The sequence below is a fragment of the Mytilus galloprovincialis genome, chromosome 6 (genome assembly GCF_965363235.1).
Source record: "Mytilus galloprovincialis chromosome 6, xbMytGall1.hap1.1, whole genome shotgun sequence".
Lineage (NCBI taxonomy): Eukaryota > Metazoa > Mollusca > Bivalvia > Mytilida > Mytilidae > Mytilus > Mytilus galloprovincialis.
The window spans coordinates 89,945,467-89,960,725 of NC_134843.1; the positions used below are offsets into that span (position 1 = coordinate 89,945,467).

Here is a 15,259-nt window from a genome sequence, read left to right on the forward strand (position 1 = left end):
ATTTTTTAAATAATATACTCAATGGTGAAGTTTCAAACGAAGAAATTTTTAATGCTGTGAAAATTTTTAAAACCAGCAAACCCTGGGTTTGATAAGGTCATTTATGAGTATATCAAATCAACCATTAATGCTTCTTTGCCTATGTACAGAGATATTTTTAAGATGATTTTGAATACTGGTGTAGTTCCTCAAATCTTGACGGTTCGAATAATTATTGCTATATATAAAAACAAGGGCGACCCGAACAAGCCAGATTCGTATTGAGGTATTACACTAGTGTCCTCACTTGGTAAACTTTTTACAGCAATACTTTATAGTAGGTTTACAAAGTATGCTGAACTGATAGAAACTATACCAAAGACACAAGCCGGATCTAGAAAAGGATATAGTACAAATGACAATATAATTATACTGCATGTTTTGATAGAATTATATTTTTATAACAATAACAAACTTTTCTGTACTTTTGTAGATTTCAAGAAGGCTTTTGATACTGTTTGGAGGGTGGGACTTTGGAAAACAGTTATAAATAGTAATATCACGGGAAAGATATTTAAAGTTATTTATAGTATGTATGGCAATATCAAGTCTTGTATCAAAAAGGGGGTGAGCTATCAGGGTTTTTTCCTTGTGAAGTTGGTGTTCGTCAAGGGGAAAATTTATCTCCTTTCTTATTTTCTGTATTTCTCTCGGACCTTGAGATTTTTTTCAGTGAAAATGATATATCTGGACTCCAAACCGTATCACAAAAAAACTCTTGAACACCTAAATACGTTTTTGTTGTTATTTATACTATTGTATGTTGATGATACAATAATTTTAGAAAAGTCAGCAGCAGCATTGCAAAAGTGTTTACATGTATTAAATCAATATTGAAAGGCGAAAGATATATTAGTTTTTTTTTTTTTTTTATCTTCGCGAAAGATATATTAGTGGTTTGAAGAGAAATCAGAGTAACTCGACATGCACAAACATGGAATATACAAAATAATGTTAATGTTTTCTGAGAGAAGGTGTTTGCGAAAATGAAATTTTTGCAAATATCCTTCAATTCTACTCAATAAGTATCTACAAATGACACATTTATGCCGTAGAACTATGTTGGCAAATTATGAATTTGATAGATTTTTCATGTTTTGTTCCGTAACAACGTGATCACATTACAACCGAATGGAGCCACGGCGATGTACATACATGCAGAACGAAAATACAACGTATGCATAATGAAACCATGTATTTCACTTTGTCAAAACACGCTAAGCTACAGAAAATTAATGATTGGATGGAAAAACATGCTCTTAAACTAAACGCTACTTTTCCGTAAATAAACTAAAGCTGAAACGATACAGAGAAGAGAAGCGTCATGGCGCATGGCGCACGCAAAGAGATATAATCCGTAAATCATTCTCTTTATATTGGACTTGACAAAATTCTGCAACTGCCTATTTACCTCTAAGAACGAACTAGAAGCAAGTCTATACTAGTCAGTTTTTTTTTAATTTTGTTTTTACGTGTGATCTTTTTCTAGATAATGCTACGTTTGATGAAGTGCGATAGAAAATTGATAGCGAGGAAAAGGGGGGACCATGCTGCATATTTCATTTTGTTTATGTTACCCACATAAAGTGGGTGTAGAGAAATTGTCTATAGACTCATTAAGTGTTCCTCTCCACGGATATCTTTAGTAAAAGGCGAAAGATATATTCGTGGTTTGAAGAGAAACCAGAGTAACTCGACATAATTATTATATTGATATTTTGGGAAGCGACTTTCCTGATATGGAACTTGCGCCCTATTTACACTTATCGTGATTGTTTTTTGGGGAAAAAAATTAAAAAAGATCTTAGTGTTTCGTGTTTTGTTTACTACACGTGAGTTCTTAAGTTGTGAGTGGTTTTTTTTCAAAGTCTTTAATGTATTGTGGTTTTACTTTTGTAAAAAAATGTTTATTTTGTCGTTCTTGCTTTTGTTTCGTTGCATTGCTAATTACATAGTTGATTGCTTTGATATATAAGGTAGTAGTAGCTAATAAATATACACAAGTGTATAAATGAATCTTAATGTCCATCGCTGAAGATAGAGATTAGATACTGCTTCCTGATAGCCCGGTGTCAATTATTTAATGAAAAATTGCCAAAAATATGTATGCGCCAGAAAAAAAGACTGTCGCATACTTCTGTCACCTACATTGGGATTAATAAAAGAAACAAAATATTCTATATGAAATTCTCACAGATACCAAGAGACCAGTTTGAGTCATGGTCCCTTTGTTCAGTGAGGATTGTTGTGGTGTGTGTATTGACCCCGACTGCCCTCACTGACCATGAGACCACCGAATAATCAATCTGGTAATCAAATTTTGAACTGTATCCCATTATTGACACCGTGACTTCGGGAACTACTAATACCATATGTTTTGGACCCAGAGATTGGCGTCCTGATGCAAATGAGGCATATTGTGTTTAACTTTGTAGTATAATGAAAGATACATATGCGACCAGCAGTATTATTTTCATTAATCTTGCTGCATTGTATTTTTTAAAATCTAAAATAAGTTTAACAAACATTTTATCCATTAACAAGTTTTCTTGGGTTTTTTTTTGTGGGGACAGATCTCAATGAGTTCTTCCTAATGTAGGTAGACCCCTTTTATTTTATGTAAAAAAATAAAATCAAGTTATTGTACAAGTATTATAAAAGTAATACTTTTAGAGTATCATTCTATTCGTGCTTTTTACGTATGTATCAATTGGTAAAAAATTATATCCAGTTAGGATATTTTTTAATTGAAAATTTTGTATTTGTAATTTTCTTAAACTGTCAAATAAAATAGATCGTTCTGCATTATATAATTTGCAGTGTAATAAGAAATGTTCTACTGTTTCTTCAACATGACACTCCTCACACAATTGAGTGTGAGATATGCCTATTTTATGCAGATGTTTGTTCAATGGTATATAACCAGTTCTTAATTTAAAAATCAGTCTTTCTTTGTATCTGGACATTTTTGGTATTTTTATGTCAAAATTAATTTTTGGACTTATTTGATACAATGCTCTATCTTTCTCTTTATCCCATTCTTCTTGCCACATATTTTTCATTAAATTTTTGCACAATGTTTTAAAATCATCTTTGAACAACGGTACAAAGATATAAATATTTTGAAAACTTAATGCCTGTTTAGCATGGAAATCAGCCAACTCATTGCCTTGTATTCCTACATGACTCGGTATCCATTCAAAAGTTATATTTGTACCTGACTGATACAATGATCTTAGTAAAAAATGAATGTCTAGTAAGAATTGGTTTCTTATCTTGTATAAAGGTATCTTCAGTGCTTGAAGCGCTGATAGAGAGTCTACAAAAATCACAACGTTAAAAGGTAAAAAGTCTTGTAACCATGATATACATAAATAAATTGCTGTCAATTCACACATAAAAATAGAAAGGTGATTGTACAACAGTCGATTTGTGCAGATTTTTGACAAAATTGCTCAGATTGTGGTAAAAGCATGAAACTTGGCATAGTAGTAGTATATGTCATTGACAACATTTTAAGCTATGGACCCAATCTGAAAATAAAAATTGGCGGAAGAGGCGGCCATTTTAAAATGGCGGCCGTTTGATCTCAATAGATTATTAATAGAAAATCATGAAAATGATATTAGAGAAGATATTGACATGAAATCTGGTTGATAGAATAACAGTGCTGAATCCAATTGTCTTGTAGAACAAAAATTTTGGAAATATTACCCATATTGAATGGCGGCCATCTTGAATATATTTTTTTAAGCCAAAATATGTAGTCATTATTCGATATAATAATAAAAAAATGCATTGTGGAAGATATATACAAATTTATTTGTTTGAGCTATATAAACAGGACAAAAAGATAGCCTTTCCCCCTCCCCCGAGTGTTTCTTCTGTTTTGTGTACAAAAGCTAGAAAACGCGGACACGAAGAGGATGATAAAATGAGCTATTACTCTGAAAGCAATATTCGTGCACCCGCTTGTTCGACATAGAACAGGAGAATTTATTTTATACGTAGAAATAAAGCAAGAAAATATTTGTATACCTGTCGTTTATAATAGTTGGCTGATTACTGGATAATTCGTTTTGTTGATATTGTTCATTTGAAACAACTTTCAAAAACCTTGATTGCAGACATAATGAATTTTATATCATACAAGTAATGTTATAAGAACATCAACTGCTCAAATGTTCTCAATTGACGTTAAAAATATCTAACAATAAGGAAATGTACATGTACGTTTTGTCAAACCACACTCTGTTTATCATATTCTATCACATTGACCTCCACATCAACATAGAGTAGAACAACTTAATACTGCCTTTACACATTTGCATTTCCTTAGTAACCGTGTTCACTTTGACTTATAAGTTAAGCGATTGCTTCAGGAAATTATTATATAGTCATATGGTATATTCATCACAATTGACAAGGACTGTCATCGGAGGACTTCATATATATTGATTTTTTGGTAGCCATCTTGAATGATGGCCATTTTGAAAACATGAATTTCCAATATATAATTATTCGCTAGTCTTATTAATTAACTGTTTGCATTCATACTTTTTTTACTAATTTATATTGGATATTCACAGGTCAGATAAGGCATGCACATGTTTACAAAATTAAGATTAGTAAAACAGAAACTACGTATATATTATATAATTTATGACCGAAAGTTTTTTTTTTTTTTTTTGGAAAAGATCAAAATTGTAGATTTCGAAAACACTGGAACTAGATATAAGAAAAACATAATGGGCAATAAGACTGGAAGGAATGTGTGAAACGGCAAGAGAGGGCATGTAAGGGTTTGCAATGCCAATCAGTTACAAACAGAACAGTCATAGACATTTGAGCTGGCAATCACTCTTTTGATGCAAGCATACGAAGATGTTCTGACAATTCGAACCAGTTGAATGAGGGCTATGGAACTGCAGAAGCACTCCAGAATCACAAGGCAAAATGGCACAAATCATGTCAAACAAATTTTCAGACCTCAAAATTTTTCATCAGCAAAAGGGAAAACATACTTCTGATGTTGAAGATAAGTTGCCAATTGAAAGGAAACAATAAGTGACCAGACACTGTAAAGTGGAACTGGATAAAAAAGAACAATGACTGCAATGTATTTTTTCTGTGGTGATGTATCTGAAGATCTCCATGATACATCGACATTTTCAAATCAACAAAAATAGGGCATGACTGTGCACTTGTACTACAAGACATACTCCCTTAGCCAAAGAAAGAGAGCTGGAGATGTCAAATCACTAGTATTATGCTTGATTATTGATGAAACTTGACAACATAGCAAATAGGCAGAATAAAAGACACATAAAGAAAGCCAGGAATCTTTTATCCTTGGAGTTGTGCTTTCCTAAATAATGAAATACATTGATGGCACACGGTCTGAAAGAAGTATTGTACCAATCTCCAAGCTTGCAGATCACGCCTGGAAGATCTTGGAGTTATCATGGAAAGAAGAATTGATACAACGCAGTTAACAAAATTGGAATGTAGCTGCCATAGGATATCTATAAGCATACAAGCAAGATAAATAGTGCTCTTGATTTTTAACAAATGTAATCGTGAAGCTCTGAAACAGACCTAATAATAAAAGGGTAAAAATGAAGGCTTCACAATAGCCATAGCAGGCAAATATATATGCTTGATACTAAGAATAACTTTACAGTGACACTCAATAACAGCTGTTGACACGAATCAGTTCAACAGACATAAGTTTCCTTAGTAAGAATGGGCAAACATCAAGACACAGTCCAGAAATATCGTTAAGTGGCAGACAAGACTTACCATTTCTCAGCTATAATAGTTCAATTGTGCAACTCGTCGTTGATGGGATACAACTGCAACTTATCAGTCCTCAGATACAGAGTAAGATGTCTTAAAGATTGTGGAATTGATTCATTTGGAAAGCCTAGATTGAATGTCCCTTAACCCTTTTTATAGTAACAAGCTTAACTCTTAAAACTATTCTAGTTACTTTGACTATGAAGAGGCCTTCATCATCACGACCAAAAGACATGGCCTGTTTCAGAACTTTCCCAACATATTCGTTGAAAATCCGGAGAAAGACGCAACCTTTCATGTGTACTTGCATATCATCTATGGCAGCTAGTATTCAATTTTTCAGAAGTGTTGTATTAATAAATCCTTCCATGACAACTCATATTTACGAAGAACGTTTACTGTACAATTTACCAATATCATCAATTTCAAATATTAAAACAATATCTGTTCCAGAGTGTGAGCTGTCACTGTTTTCTATCAATTTGGCAGCCCCATTCCATGGATAACAGACTCTTGACTTTTTTTTCTGTGTCTCGAATTCTGTCTAATTGCCCTATCGTGCAGTTTTAACAAACATTTAGCATGATATCTGCTCCTGAAATATTAATCTCCAGCACTGAGTCTTGCTAAAAGAACAATGGTTAGTAGTTCAAGTGACAGTTATATACTCTATTGTCGATCATAATTGTCGAGGCTTAATGATGATAGTCAGATACATCATCACAATGAAAGAAAAAAATCCCTGCAGTCATATTGTTCTTGTTTATTCATCACAACCATGGCTGGTTATTTTACTGGTATTTTCAATCCGTGACTCATCTTAGACTTTTTTCCTGACAAAATATGTTATGGTCTTAAGATTTGCTTTGACATGATAAGTACCTTTTGCCTTGTGATTCTGGAGTGTTTCTCCCATTACATGGCCTTTGTCAACTTGGAACAGTTGTATGCTTACAAAAATGACTGATTACCAGCTCAAATGTCTATGTCTGCTCTTTTTGTATTTGATTGGCATTGTAAATCCTCATGTGTCCTCTCTTGGCGTTACGGAATTCTTTCCAGTCTATTTATTATTTTTTCAGCTCCATTGACTTAATAAATACGTATTATTTCTTTTCAACATACAGTGGTCATAACTTATATTGTATATACGCATTTTTTGGTGGTAAAAAAGTAACTAAGCCCTACATGCTAAACTTCAATTAAAAGAATTTACGCGTATTTTTTAAATACATTTATTTGTTAACATATGCATGCCTTATTTGAGCACTTGGTGAATATATCCTATATGAATAGCAACAGTCATATAAATAAATGATAAGAAAAACTAGTTGTAAATGCATATAAAACTTAGTATTAATTCAAAAAACAATTTAGGATGGCGAATACTGATATATTTGAAATTTACGTTTCCAAAATGGCCACCATTCAAGATGGCCACCTAATACTTCAAAAGTCATCCGTTGATATTCTTTGTCATAAGATATACGAAAGTTTATCAAAATTGGTAATGTAATATATTTTTCATATTTTTAATAATAATTTTTATTAATATTTTTGACATGATTTCAAAATGGCCGCCCAGAGCCGCCATTTTGATTTTCTGAATTGGGTCCATAGCAATAAATGTTAGTTAAGACCTCAACTAACACTCTGCAAAATTTTATGCTTTTACCACAATCTGAGCAATTGTTTCACAAATCGACTGGACTATTTTAACTCTGGAATGACAAAGGCACAACTAGCATTGCTATTTGGATCTTTTGACCCGTCAGTGAATACTTTTAAATGGTGTTTATATTGAGTTTCTATCATAATATTGGCTTCACTTTTAATTAGATGTGGTAAATCCTTTTTAGAAATGTAATCTTTTAAATACATGTTTACTATAGGTAATGTAAAAATGCCATGGGGGAATTTGACTTTCTCTATATATAACTACGTTATTTTCTGAGAAATTATTTCCTTTTAAAGTCTCTTTTGCAATTAATGTAAATGGTTTACGTTTAATATCTTTACTATAAAATTCAAAAGTAGCTGTATCTTGAATTGATTTTTAGCTGGATGGTTGTTTTCGAATGTAGAAATATTTAAATATGATTTTGCGATTAACGCTTTTCTTCTGATTTCGTAAGGAGGGTCTCCCATTTCCACCTGAAGTGATTTTAACGATGCTGACTTCATGGAGCCTGTACATAAACGTAAAGATTGTGTTTGTATTTTATCTAATATTTTCTTAATAGATGCAGAGACTGTATTGTATACCTCACAACCATAGTCTATTTTTGATCTGATTAAAGCAATATAAATTTTTCTTAGAGTATAACTTGTTGCACCCCATTTCGTTCCCGTTAAAAGTTTCATACAGTTTAAAATTGTTGTACATCTTGTATTAATATACTGAACATGACTATTCCAAGTAAGATGTCTATCAAAAAAAATTCCAAGAAATTTAACTTCTTTAACAACTTCTAAAATGTGATTTTCTATTTTTAATACAATATTATTACAATTAGATTTCCTAACAAAAATAACTGTAACTGTTTTTGCAGGTGAAAGTAAAAAGCCCCAATTTGAGCACCATTTGCTTATACTATTCAAGTCTTCTTGAATTTTTTTCTGTAAAAATTTCAATGATGGTCCAGATTTCCAAATTGCCCCATCATCTGCAAATTGTGACATTTCACAATTTTTTAAACAATCTGATATGTATTAAAAAGCGTTGGACTTATACAACTTCCCTGGCGGGTACCATTTTCTAAAACAAAAATATCTGAAAAAGTGTTGTTTATCTTAAACTGTAATACTCTATCTGAGAGAAAATTATTAATATAAGCAAGCATGTTGCCTTTAAGACCCATTTTTTTCATTTGTTTTAATAAACCATGTTTCCATAGCATGTCAAAAGCTTTTTGGAAATCAATAAATATTCCAACTGTTATGTGTTTTTTAGCAAAAGATTTCTGTATTGCATTTTCTAGACGTATACATTGCTGTATCGTACTTTTATTTTTTCTATAACCGTTTTGATTCGGGTTAAATATATTATTTTTTTCCAGAAACCACGTTAATCTGTTGTTAACCATTTTTTCCATTATCTTATTAAAATTAGAAGTTAATGCAATAGGTCTATATGATAATGGATCACTGGGATCTTTACCATGTTTAAAACTAGGAATAATTGTTGAATGTTTCCATTCCTTTGGAAGCTCTTGTAACATCCAAATTTTATTAATAAATAGTAAAAATATGCTTAAGGTTTTATTAGATAAATGGCGAAACATACTATAAGTTGTTCTATCCTTTCCCGGAGAGCATTCATTAGTATCAGCTATTGCATCTTTAAATTCTTGCAATGTAAATTTTTCATTAAAACAATCTGTATTAATTTTGTAATATTCAATAAAATCATTTATCTCTTCTTTTTCTGTTTTAGTCTTAAATTCTTTGAAGTCGTTATTGTAATTTGATGTACTACTGACTTTGCAGTAATTTTCTTTTTCTTTCGTGTCTGTAACAAATCTATTAAAATATTTCAAAATAGGAATGTTTGTCCTAGTACTTATCTTCCCTAACATCTTTTTTACATTATGCCATAGATCTGAAATGTTATTATTACAATTAAGACTAGTACAGTAATTTGACCAATGGTTGTCCTGTGTATCTTTCAATACTTCTTTACAAAATCTTTCTTTATCTTTATAAATTTTAAAATCATTCCCATTTCCAGTATGTCTTGCTCTATTTCTAGCTTTGTTTCTAGCTTTTATAGCTGAAGTACATTCCTTTGTCCACCAGGGAACACAAGGTTTGTTTGTTTTATGAAATTTCTTAATAGGAATATGGGTACATGCTATATTAATCAATTCAGTGGTTAATGTATTGTTAGATTGCTGTATATCGTCTGTAATTAAATTCTCTGTAAATTTAATGTCACATTCTTTCGTGAAGCTTTTCCAATTTGCTCTCTTAAAATTCCATTTGGGGGAGAAATCACTGTTGTAATCTCCAATATATATATTAGAGTCAATGTACACACAAAAATGATCACTTCCAAAGGTGGAATGTTGATCTACCAACCAATTAATTTTTTGTCCAATATTAGGACTACAAAAAGTTAAATCTAAACATGATGTTTCTAAATTGATCGGATTCAGTCTAGTTCCTGATCCTTTGTTTTTAAGACACATATTATTATTTTGAATATACTTAAAAAGTTCTCTACCTTTAGGATCGATTTTTCCCCCCATAATGTATGGTGAGCATTAAAGTCACCACACAATATGTATTCTGTTGTAATTTGACTTAAGAAGAGTATCATAGTCTTCATATTTAGTGTCTAATTTAGGGTCATATAAATTAAGTATCAGAAATTTCTTACTGTTATGTATAATATAAATTCCAGAAGTTTCAAATGTACTCTGAAAATCAACTGTACTATAATTAATATATTGTTTAACATAAATAGCTGTTCCACCTCTGTTAACACCTCGACTTGAGAATGTTGCGAGTGTGTAACCTGGTATTTCAGGGTAATCTTTTTCGAGAATACAAAAAGTTTCTTGAAAACATAAAATATTTGGCGTATCTTTAATATTGTTTAAGTGCCATATAAATTCCGGTATATGTGACCGAATTCCTTGACAATTCCAATGTGCAAAACTAAGTTGTCAAGCCATAAATATGATAAAAGTATACATTATAATTGACATGAATGTAGACAGTATATATTTCATTATTAAATACAAGTATAAACAAAAACTTAGTTTATTAATGTAAGTTTATCTAGTATATATTCTTGGTTAACGTGTATGTTCCAGACCGTATGAGTATTTGGACCGTACGCGTACGGTCTGGACCGTATGCGTACTTTTTCAAAATACGTATACGGTCGGACCGTACGCGTACGGTCTGACTAATATTAAGAAGTTGGTCAAGTTTATTAGATACAAATGTATATAACAGATCAACATAACTTATATCTCAAATTAATATAAAAAGTTCAATAGTAATTGAAATAAAAACTTAATATTTTAACTATTTAAAAAAATCACGCTTATTAAAATCTGTTAATCTCCTGTATTTAGCATGTCAGTAATTCATTAATTGCAGCCCAGTATGCTCATTGAAATTGAAGTTATCGGAAGTAAACATAATGTGGGAGGACAATTGTTATAGAATATTTAGGAACTTTACAAAAAAATGCATATGCAAAGGAACATGCATGAACAAAACATGTTAATGTAAAAAAAAATATGACGTTCCTTGTGGTAGCAAGACTAGTGTCACCTTGGGCCAGAGTAACAAAATAGGATTCAGATATACAATTAAACAAATATTTAATGTCAATTGTGTTCGCTTATTCACTTCATCCATCTATTTGTAATAATAACAATTTGTATAACTAAAAATAAAGATTTTGATAAATGTTTGTTTAAAGTGTAACCCATATGATCTCAAAACATGTCTGGTCAGCTGGACGGTATGCGTATACTCATACGGTCCGACCGTACGCGTATGGTCGGACCGTACGAGTATACGCATACGGTCCGGACCGTACGCGTACGGTCCAAATACTCATATGGTCTGGAACATGTACACCAAGCAATTCTAAAACCATGTTAGCTACAACACTGACGTTTTGTACATTATCAGGTAATGTTGAAACAAGCCCTTTGTTAGTGAAATCTTTTCATGCTCTTTAGGAATTTTTTCCTTTTTACCCTGTAATGGATTTTGTTTTGATTCTTTAAGAACATGTGTTCTTGCTTCTTTCACTGAGCACACCCGTTTTATTATTTGTACATTTTGTATTTTCTTTGGGCAATCTTTACTCGTAACTCGACATGCACAAACATGGAATATACAGAATAATGTAAATGTTTTCTGAGAGAAGGTGTTTGCGAAAATGAACTTTTTGCAAACATCCTTAAATTCTACACAATAAGTATCTACACATGGCACATTTATGCCGTAGAACCATGTTGGCAATTATGAATTTGATAGATTTTTCATATTTTTGTTGTGTAACAACGTGATCATATCACAACCGAATGGAGCCACGGCAATGCACATACACACATTATAAGAACGAATATACAACGTATGCGTAATGAAATCATGTATTTCACTTTGTCAAAACACACTAAGCTATAGAAAACAACTTATTGGATGGAAAAACATGCTCTTAAACTAATCGCTACTTTGCCGTGAATAAACTCAAACTGAAACGCTACAGAGAAGAGTAGCGTCATGGCGCATGGCGTACGCAAAGAAATCTCCGTAAATCACTCTCTTTATATTGGGCATGACAAACTTCTGCAACTGCTTCTTTCTAATTTCTTTGCTTCCCCTCTAAGCACGAACTAGAAATAAGTCTATAATAGTCAGTGTTTTCGATTTTTTTTTACATGTGGTCTTTTTTCTAGGTAATGCTACATTTGATGGAGAGAGATAAAAAAAAAAATTAATAGCGAGGAAAAGGGGGGACCAAACTGCATATTTCGTGTTGTTTATGTTACCCACGTAAAGTGGGTGTAGAGAAATTGTCTATAGACTCATTAATTGTTCCTCTCCACGGATATCTTTAGTAAAAGGCGAAAGATATATACGTGGTTTGAAGAGAAACCAGAGTAACTCGACTTGCACAAACATTGAATATACAGAATAATGTAAATGTTTTCTGAGAGAAGGTGTTTGCGAAAATGAACTTTTTGCAAACATCCTTAAATTCTACACAATAAGTATCTACACATGGCACATTTATGCCGTAGAACCATGTTGGCAATTTATGAATTTGATAGATTTTTCATATTTTTGTTGTGTAACAACGTGATCATATTACAACCGAATGGAGCCACGGCAATGCACATACACACAGTATAAGAACGAATATACAACGTATGCGTAATGAAATCATGTATTTCACTTTGTCAAAACACGCTAAGCTATAGAAAACAACTTATTGGATGGAAAAACATGCTCTTAAACTAATCGCTACTTTGCCGTGAATAAACTCAAACTGAAACGCTACAGAGAAGAGTAGCGTCATGGCGCATGGCGCACGCAAAGAAATCTCCGTAAATCACTCTCTTTATATTGGGCATGACAAACTTCTGCAACTGCTTCTTTCTAATTTCTTTGCTTCCCCTCTAAGCACGAACTAGAAATAAGTCTATAATAGTCAGTGTTTTCGATTTTTTTTTACATGTGGTCTTTTTTCTAGGTAATGCTACATTTGATGGAGAGAGATAAAAAAAAATTAATAGCGAGGAAAAGGGGGGACCAAGCTGCATATTTCATGTTGTTTATGTTACCCACGTAAAGTGGGTGTAGAGAAATTGTCTATAGACTCATTAATTGTTCCTCTCCACGGATATCTTTAGTAAAAGGCGAAAGATATATTCGTGGTTTGAAGAGAAACCAGAGTAACTCGACTTGCACAAACATTGAATATACAGAATAATGTAAATATTTTCTGAGAGAAGGTGTTTGCGAAAATGAACTTTTTGCAAACATCCTTAAATTCTACACAATAAGTATCTACACATGGCACATTTATGCCGTAGAACCATGTTGGCAATTATGAATTTGATAGATTTTTCATATTTTTGTTGTGTAACAACGTGATCATATTACAACCGAATGGAGCCACGGCAATGCACATACACACAGTATAAGAACGAATATACAACGTATGCGTAATGAAATCATGTATTTCACTTTGTCAAAACACGCTAAGCTATAGAAAACAACTTATTGGATGGAAAAACATGCTCTTAAACTAATCGCTACTTTGCCGTGAATAAACTCAAACTGAAACGCTACAGAGAAGAGTAGCGTCATGGCGCATGGCGCACGCAAAGAAATCTCCGTAAATCACTCTCTTTATATTGGGCATGACAAACTTCTGCAACTGCTTCTTTCTAATTTCTTTGCTTCCCCTCTAAGCACGAACTAGAAATAAGTCTATAATAGTCAGTGTTTTCGATTTTTTTTTACATGTGGTCTTTTTTCTAGGTAATGCTACATTTGATGGAGAGAGATAAAAAAAAAATTAATAGCGAGGAAAAGGGGGGACCAAGCTGCATATTTCATGTTGTTTATGTTACCCACGTAAAGTGGGTGTAGAGAAATTGTCTATAGACTCATTAATTGTTCCTCTCCACGGATATCTTTAGTAAAAGGCGAAAGATATATTCGTGGTTTGAAGAGAAACCAGAGTAACTCGACTTGCACAAACATTGAATATACAGAATAATGTAAATATTTTCTGAGAGAAGGTGTTTGCGAAAATGAACTTTTTGCAAACATCCTTAAATTCTACACAATAAGTATCTACACATGGCACATTTATGCCGTAGAACCATGTTGGCAATTTATGAATTTGATAGATTTTTCATATTTTTGTTGTGTAACAACGTGATCATATTACAACCGAATGGAGCCACGGCAATGCACATACACACAGTATAAGAACGAATATACAACGTATGCGTAATGAAATCATGTATTTCACTTTGTCAAAACACGCTAAGCTATAGAAAACAACTTATTGGATGGAAAAACATGCTCTTAAACTAATCGCTACTTTGCCGTGAATAAACTCAAACTGAAACGCTACAGAGAAGAGTAGCGTCATGGCGCATGGCGCACGCAAAGAAATCTCCGTAAATCACTCTCTTTATATTGGGCATGACAAACTTCTGCAACTGCTTCTTTCTAATTTCTTTGCTTCCCCTCTAAGCACGAACTAGAAATAAGTCTATAATAGTCAGTGTTTTCGATTTTTTTTTACATGTGGTCTTTTTTCTAGGTAATGCTACATTTGATGGAGAGAGATAAAAAAAAAAAAAAATAGCGAGGAAAAGGGGGGACCAAGCTGCATATTTCATGTTGTTTATGTTACCCACGTAAAGTGGGTGTAGAGAAATTGTCTATAGACTCATTAATTGTTCCTCTCCACGGATATCTTTAGTAAAAGGCGAAAGATATATTTGTGGTTTGAAGAGAAACCAGAGTAACTCGACTTGCACAAACATTGAATATACAGAAAATGTAAATGTTTTCTGAGAGAAGGTGTTTGCGAAAATGAACTTTTTGCAAACATCCTTAAATTCTACACAATAAGTATCTACACATGGCACATTTATGCCGTAGAACCATGTTGGCAATTTATGAATTTGATAGATTTTTCATATTTTTGTTGTGTAACAACGTGATCATATTACAACCGAATGGAGCCACGGCAATGCACATACACACAGTATAAGAACGAATATACAACGTATGCGTAATGAAATCATGTATTTCACTTTGTCAAAACACGCTAAGCTATAGAAAACAACTTATTGGATGGAAAAACATGCTCTTAAACTAATCGCTACTTTGCCGTGAATAAACTCAAACTGAAACGCTACAG

General features: G+C 32.5%; 5 non-coding genes across 5 annotated transcripts; all 5 read right to left on the reverse strand.

Annotated features, from left to right (window-relative positions):
• Nucleotides 1–1,613: 1,613 nt before the first annotated feature.
• On the reverse strand, nucleotides 1,614–1,731 carry LOC143081173 (U5 spliceosomal RNA). The gene has a single exon (XR_012979906.1). It is a non-coding gene; the product is annotated as a U5 spliceosomal RNA (small nuclear RNA).
• Nucleotides 1,732–12,356: 10,625 nt separating this feature from the next.
• LOC143081174 (U5 spliceosomal RNA) lies at nucleotides 12,357–12,474 on the reverse strand. Its single transcript, XR_012979907.1, has one exon. It is a non-coding gene; the product is annotated as a U5 spliceosomal RNA (small nuclear RNA).
• Nucleotides 12,475–13,151: 677 nt separating this feature from the next.
• On the reverse strand, nucleotides 13,152–13,269 carry LOC143081218 (U5 spliceosomal RNA). The gene has a single exon (XR_012979946.1). It is a non-coding gene; the product is annotated as a U5 spliceosomal RNA (small nuclear RNA).
• A 677-nt stretch (nucleotides 13,270–13,946) lies between these two features.
• Nucleotides 13,947–14,064, reverse strand: LOC143081219 (U5 spliceosomal RNA). The gene has a single exon (XR_012979947.1). It is a non-coding gene; the product is annotated as a U5 spliceosomal RNA (small nuclear RNA).
• Nucleotides 14,065–14,743: 679 nt separating this feature from the next.
• LOC143081180 (U5 spliceosomal RNA) lies at nucleotides 14,744–14,861 on the reverse strand. Its single transcript, XR_012979911.1, has one exon. It is a non-coding gene; the product is annotated as a U5 spliceosomal RNA (small nuclear RNA).
• Between the last annotated feature and the right edge of the window lie 398 nt (nucleotides 14,862–15,259).